Source organism: Hyperolius riggenbachi, chromosome 3 (genome assembly GCF_040937935.1).
Source record: "Hyperolius riggenbachi isolate aHypRig1 chromosome 3, aHypRig1.pri, whole genome shotgun sequence".
Lineage (NCBI taxonomy): Eukaryota > Metazoa > Chordata > Amphibia > Anura > Hyperoliidae > Hyperolius > Hyperolius riggenbachi.
Window position 1 is genome coordinate 38,632,472 of NC_090648.1, and position 7,092 is coordinate 38,639,563.

Consider the following 7,092-nt stretch of genomic DNA (forward strand, 5'->3'; position numbering starts at 1 on the left):
CAGTCCACTCTAAATAAACTTGATGAATCCTTGTCCAGTGAAGCATTGTCCTCGTCAGAGGGTATTTGGGATATATTGCCCTGTACACAGTCTGATATTACTAAGGTTGTGGAGTCCCTGTCTGATGTTGTAGCAGCCGGGGAACTCCAGCCCTGTCCTCTGAATGTTTCAGAAGTCTTGTCCTGTAACATGGATAATTCTGACTCTCTGGTAAAAATAATAGAAGTCTCAGAATTTCAGTCCGGTTTAGTGAGTGTTCCTGAAACCCTGCCTTGTATCTTGGAAAATTCTGGTTCTCTGGCAGGTGTGGCAAAGGTTCCAGAGTTCCCTTCCTGTCCAGTGAGTTCCTCAGTTTTGCCCAGTTCAGTGGGGATTGCTGCTATGCTGACTTGTTTTGCAGCTCTTTTGGAGCTCCAATCCAGTGTACTAGATGAGTTGCTGTCCAGTCCAGAGGAAGTTGTGGAACCCCTATCTAGTTTGGTGCATATGTTACGGCCAGAACCCGAAGTGTGGCCACTTCGCGTTCTGGCCAGCCACTTCGGGTTCTGGCCGGCCAATGTGCGAAGTGGCCGCAGCGGAGCGGCCAATGTCAGAAATGTAATTACTACCCTAAGCTACGGCCGTCTCGCTGCGGCCAAATGTATAACAACTTGCTTAATTTCACTCCTCCTCCTCCTCTCCTCCTTCTGCGCCCCCCCCCCCCCCCCCCCGCCGCCTCTCCCTGCCTCCTATACGATACGGAGCAGCCGGTGGGGACACGAGTGTCCCCGAGAGTCGTTCGTCGCGGCAGGGGAAGCAGAGCACTCGCTCTGCAAGAACGGCAGGATACCCCTGCCGCGACGAACGACTCTCGGGACACGCGTGTCCCCACTGGCTGCTCCGTATCGTATAGGAGGCAGGGAGAGGAGAGAGGCGGGGGGGGGGGGGAGGAGGAGAGGAGGAGGAGGCAGTGCGAAAGCCGGCGGCTGCATCTATTACATTGCCGCCGGCTATATTTAATGAAATTAAGCAAGTTGTTATACATTTGGCCGCAGCGAGACGGCCGTAGCTTAGTGTAGTAATCACATTTCTGACATTGGCCGCTCCGCTGCGGGCACTTCGCACATTGGCCGGCCAGAACCCGAAGTGGCTGGCCAGAACGCGAAGTGGCCACACTTCGGGTTCTGGCCGTAACACATACATCAGAAGATTTGTCCTGTCATGTTAATGCCCCTGAACATGATTTGTTAATAACCTTGCTAGAATCAGTGACATCTAAGTCTGATTCTGCATTCTTTAGTGAGAGTCCAGTAGCTGTGAAGTCTAGTCATGATGATTTTCTGCCCAGTCCTGGTTTTGGTCCTATCATGACTGACTCTGAGGTCCGCAGTTCCTTGACATGCCCAGAAGTTTCTTTTGTACCAGTGTGCCTAGATGTGCTCTGTGTGCCAGAATGCCCAAGTGTGTCTAATGTGTCAGCATACTCAGATGCTTCCATATTGGAAACATGTTCTGATATTGCCAGTCTGCCTGCATGCCCAGAGATGGTTCTGGTCCCTGAGAGCCCTGATCTTGATGTTTGTCCTTATAACCATGACTCTGGAATTGCCCTAGGTTCCACAGGGGTTCTTGATAATTATCCATGTGAGCCTATAGGGCGTTCTAACCTCTTGGGACCTCTATAGAGCTTCAAAATATTCTGGGAGATTTCTGAGGAAACTTGTCCTGGTGCCTTGGACTGGTTCAACAGTGGGTATTGGTTTGGCATTTTTGGACAGTCCCTGGAAGGTGGTGGGTATCGCTCAGAGAGTTTTGGGGGGCTTTTTCCTGGAAATCACGGTTCTGATGGGTATCACACTGGGGCTTGTAGTACTGATGGGCATGGTTCTGTAGGTTCTGGTTCCGATTGGTCCAGTCTAGGTGAGACTGATTCTGGAATTTGGTCTTGTCGGGCTATCCCGACCTTCATGAGTTATCAGTTAGATCAGTTTGCTGGATTTTCCGCATCTGGTTTATTGGTTTGGGTGGTTCGGGAGAATTGTGCCGGTTTCTATAGGCGTCTGGAAGCCGCCTTTAAGGGCTCGTTTCCACTGTAGAAGTGCGGAATCGCCTGGATTCCACCGCAGAAGAAATCGCATGCGGCTGCGTTTCCGCATGCGGATTTACCCGCGATTTCGCATGCGATTTCGAATGGCAAGAAGCCAGGCGAATTTAACCATGTCACTGCCTGTGTAAAGCTCCATTGCTTTACATGCGAAATCGCATGCGAAATCGCGGGGAAATCCGCATGACAAAGCCGCATGCGATTTCCCTATTGAATGCATTAGCGGTGATTCGCCCGCATTCCTGCCGCACGCGAAATCTGAGGACCCTGTCGTGCACATTTTTCCTGCACGCCGAAACGCAACCGCACGACGCACAAGTGGAAACAATCCCATCCACTTGTATTGCCTATGCGAATCCGCATGCGGTGCCTGCATGCGGATTCGCTATAGTGGAAACGAGCCCCTAAAGGACCCCTCCTTTAAAGGATTCCTCCTGTGGCGTGTTCTGTCCATTGCGGTGGAGCCGCAAATGGACAGTTATGGCTTGTCAGCCTGCATTCGGTTGTGCATTCGCAATGAGTCACATTGTCATTTGCAATTGCTCTGCAGTTCTGGGCAGCTCAGAATGCTGTCATCATTCCACCAATTGCTTGTTGCAGCTGAGCTGCGGCCAGACAGCCCTGGATTTCCTGCATGCATGTTGTTGCATAGGACTGCATGCATTGGTACAGATAGTCTTTTAGCTAGCAAATGGTGACCAAGCCCGCTCAGGATTGAATGATTACCATTCAGCTGTGTGGAGATTTGCATGCTTGCATCCATTGGCTGATGCCAGCATAAAAGTCTGCCTCCCCTTTTAGACCTGGCCCGTCATTGTTTCAGCTCTGTCTAAGCTGTTACTGGGTCCTTTGATACTGTGAAAACATTCCTTGTCTTGTTACTTTCTAGTTCAGTTATCTTGTGGAGCTACGATTACATATTTCCCATGGGGACATATATACGTACTCCTTCTAGCGCAGAGAATTTGTGTTGTTTGTATTGCCTAGTTAGTTTGCTGTATTGCTCCAGTCCAGATCTAGCTAGTCCCTTGCTTATGTTATATAACGGTTCATCGCCAATATATACATATTCTAGTCAGCGTTTGTTATTTTCCTTGTATTCGTGTTACGGTGATATATCAGTGCTGCTGATATATACGTACTCAAACTGTTGATAGCCTGTGTTCAGCTAGTCAGTTTTTAGCACGTTTTGGTAGGTTGCGCTTAGCGTGATCACCCGTGCTAAGCTAGCCTAGTCCTGTCCTTGCGAGGTAGCCATTGCTGCGGTTGCTATTGGTTACCTCACTATTGTCTTTGTGAATGCTTGCTGTCACTGAGGCAGTGACTAGATTAGCAAGCATTCATTCTGTAAGCCTTTGCCCTCCAAGTCCTGTCCTTGCGAGGTAGCCATTGCTGCGGTTTCTATTGGCTACCTCACTCCAGTCTGTCTTGTATCTGTCTGAATGTTTGTTATTGCAGGAGCAGCGCAACATCGCACTGCGCTGCCATTGCGTCTTATCAGAAGCCCAGAGCTGCAGTCGCTTTGGGCAGCCTGTGTAGCCTCTTCCATTATCCAGCTCTTAACCGTGTTGTGCTGGGTGGTCAGACAGTATGCCCCCCAGCATTACACTATTTCTGCATTCCACACGTTAGAGAGGGTACAGACTTCCTGCTTGAAAACAAGAGTCTATATTCAGTTTTGGAAGAGAAGACCTGGTTGTTATGTTCTTTTTTGGGGGGACTGTGTTTGGAAAACATAAAGAATGAAGAAGCATGGAAGCACACAGGAAGTAGGAGCCGTTTGTAGAAGCCTCACTGCACCCTGAAATACCTGCTACTATATGTCTGTTATACTGACTCATATATGTGTATCATTACTGTAATAAACAACCTTTATTTTTGTATTTGTGATTATGAATCTATTATTGTGCCTGAAAGATTTGTATACATTTTGCATGGTCACATATTTTTCTGCCATTGATAATTACATCATGGGGTTTCTATTTTCCACTGTGTGATGTATTCCCTTACCTGGAAGAGCACCTCATTTTTATTTATTGTAACAGGCTAGAGTCATTATTTATTGTAAGTAAAAACAATGACATTAGTAGACTTTCTTGCTCCTCTTGGGCGGGGCTGATTTATTTTGTTTTGGTGCCAAATTAGGAGATAGGGCTCCAGCACTAAAAGCAAATGATTAACGCTCAGCCAAAGATTTTTTTTTCTGGTTTTGGCTATAATATTGTGTGAAGTGCCGAGGAGCTTCTAAGGCACTTGTCATAGCCTCTCACATCCATCTCTGGTGCCCCCATGAAGGTGTTCAACTGTAACAGTTGCCCAAAGGATCCAGTTTAAACTTCTCACGCTTGTATACAAAGCTCTACACAAGCTATCGCCTCCATACATTTCCTCTTTAATCTCCAGATATCTACCCGCCCCGGACCCTCCATTCCTCACAGGAGACCCTTTTGTCCTCCAGCCTAGTCACCTCCTCTCACTCTCGCATCCAAGACTTCTCACGGGCTATCCCTTTCCTTTGGAACTCTCTCCCTCAGCCGGTTCATCATGCCACCAGTCTGTAAACCTTAAAACGTACTCTGAAAACTCACCTGTTCAGACAAGCCTATAATTTTCTATAGGCAGCACTAAAGGCACACTGGCTCACCCACTAATCCTTATGTTTCCTTCCCTTTTGTTTCCTCCCCACTACCCTCTAGATTGTAAGTAGAGATGTCGCGAACCTCCGATTTTCAGTTCGCAAACCCTGCTCACGAACCTCCGCAAAAGGTTCGGTTCGCGAAAAAGTTCGCGAACCGCAATACATTTCAATGGGGAGGTGAACTTTAAAAATTTCAAAAAATTCTACTGGCTGCAACAATCAAAGAAAACATGTTTCAAGGGCTCTATTACCTGGAGGCCCTCCCTCCTTCCTTCCTCCAAGCAAGGTCCTTATGCCATTTCACTCACTTGTCTGCCTACACTAATTAGTTAAGGGACAGCTTCCACCCTCCACCCCTTCTACCCTCCTATCTATTCCCTCCTCCTGGAGGGAATAGATAGGCAACAGAAACATTAGGTTGCTTAAAGGGAGGGAGGATGGTCTCATCTGCCAGGGAATTATACTATTTCAAAAACCAGTTTACATACCATAGCTGGGAATTGAACCTGAGTCTCATTGTGTGGTGGGCAAGCACACTAACCGCTGTACCACATCAGTAGTAACTGAAGCTGGCCTAGCATTTACTATTTATGCTCAATGCAACAGAAACATTAGGTTGCTTAAAGGGAACCTTAACTGAGAGTGATATGGATGTCTCCGGTAAACAATACCAGTTGCCTGGCAGTCCAGCTGATCTCTGTGACTGCAATAGTGGCTGAATCACACCCTGAAACAAGCATGCAGCTAATCCAGTCTGACTTCAGTCAGAGCACCTGATCTGCATGCTTGTTCAGGGGCTGTGGCTAAAAGTATTAGAGCCACAGGATCAGCAGGCGATTCAGGCAACTGGTATTATTTTAAAAGGAAAAATACATATCCTTCACCGTTTAGGTTCCCTTTAAGGATTTGTAGCATAAAAGCCACCTCACATTGGTTGGGATTTGAACCTGGGTCTCACCGTGTGGTGGGCAAGCAGCCTAACCACTGTACCACATCAGTAGCAACTGAAGCTGGCCTAGCATTTACCATTTATGCTCAAAAGTAGACAAGACAAATAACATTTATATCACGCTTTTCTCCTGGCGGACTCAAAGCACCAGAGCTGCAGCCACTAGGGCATGCTCTATAGGCAGTAGCGGTGTTAGGAAGACTTGCCTACTTAAAGAGAACCTGTACTGAGTAAAAATATTTAAAATAAACACATGAGGTAACTTCAAATGAACATTGCATAGTTACCTTGCCATCAGTTCCTCTCAGAAGCTCACCATTTTCTTCTGACAATAATCCCTTCCAGTTCTGACAATATTTTGTCAGATCTGAAATATATCAGTTGCTGTCAGTAAAATATCAGTTGCTGTCAGTTAAAGCTGAGAGGAAAACTGATGTACCAGGTAATGTCCATGTTTCCCTATGGCTCAAGTGGGCGATGTTACAGTTTAACTGTGTGCTGACCAGAAAGCTGTTATGGGTAATGGCCATTTTCAAAATGCAGGACAGAAAATTCCCTTGATCACAGTGAACAAATAGCACGCGGGACAGGAGAAAGACACTAAGGAGTAGACTACATGGAAGGTAAGTATGACTTGTGTATGCTTATTTTGACTTTTAATTTTCAGTTCAGGTTTTCTTTAAGCAACCTAATGTTTCTATTGCATTGAGCATACATAGTAAATGCTAGGCCAGCTTCAGTTACTACTGATATGGTTAAGCAGTTAGGGTGTTTGCCCACAACACAGTGAGACCCGGGTTCAAATCCCAGCCAATGTGAGTTGGCTTTTATGCTACAAATCCTTAAAGGGAACCTAAACGGTGAAGGATATGGATTTTTCCTTTTAAAATAATACCAGTTGCCTGAATCGCCTGCTGATCCTGTGTCTCTAATACTTTTAGCCACAGCGCCTGAACAAGCATGCAGATCAGGTGCTCTGACTGAAGTCAGACTGGATTAGCTGCATGTTTGTTTCAGGGTGTGATTCAGCCACTATTGCAGTCACAGAGATCAGCTGGACTGCCAGGCAACTGGTATTGTTTACAGGAAACATCCATATCACTCTCAGTTAAGGTTCCCTTTAAGCAACCTAATGTTTCTATTGCATTCAGCATCAATAGTAAATGCTAGGCCAGCTTCAGTTACTACTGATGTGGTACAGCGGTTAGTCTGCTTGCCCACCACACAGTGAGATCTGGGTTCAAATCCCAGCCAATGTGAGTTGGATTTTATGCTACAAATCCTTAAAGGGAACCTAAATGGTGAAGGATATGGATTTTTCCTTTTAAAATAATACCAGTTGCCTGAATCGCCTGCTGATCCTGTGTCTCTAATACTTTTAGCCACAGCCCCTGAACAAGCATGCAGATCAGGTGCTCTGAC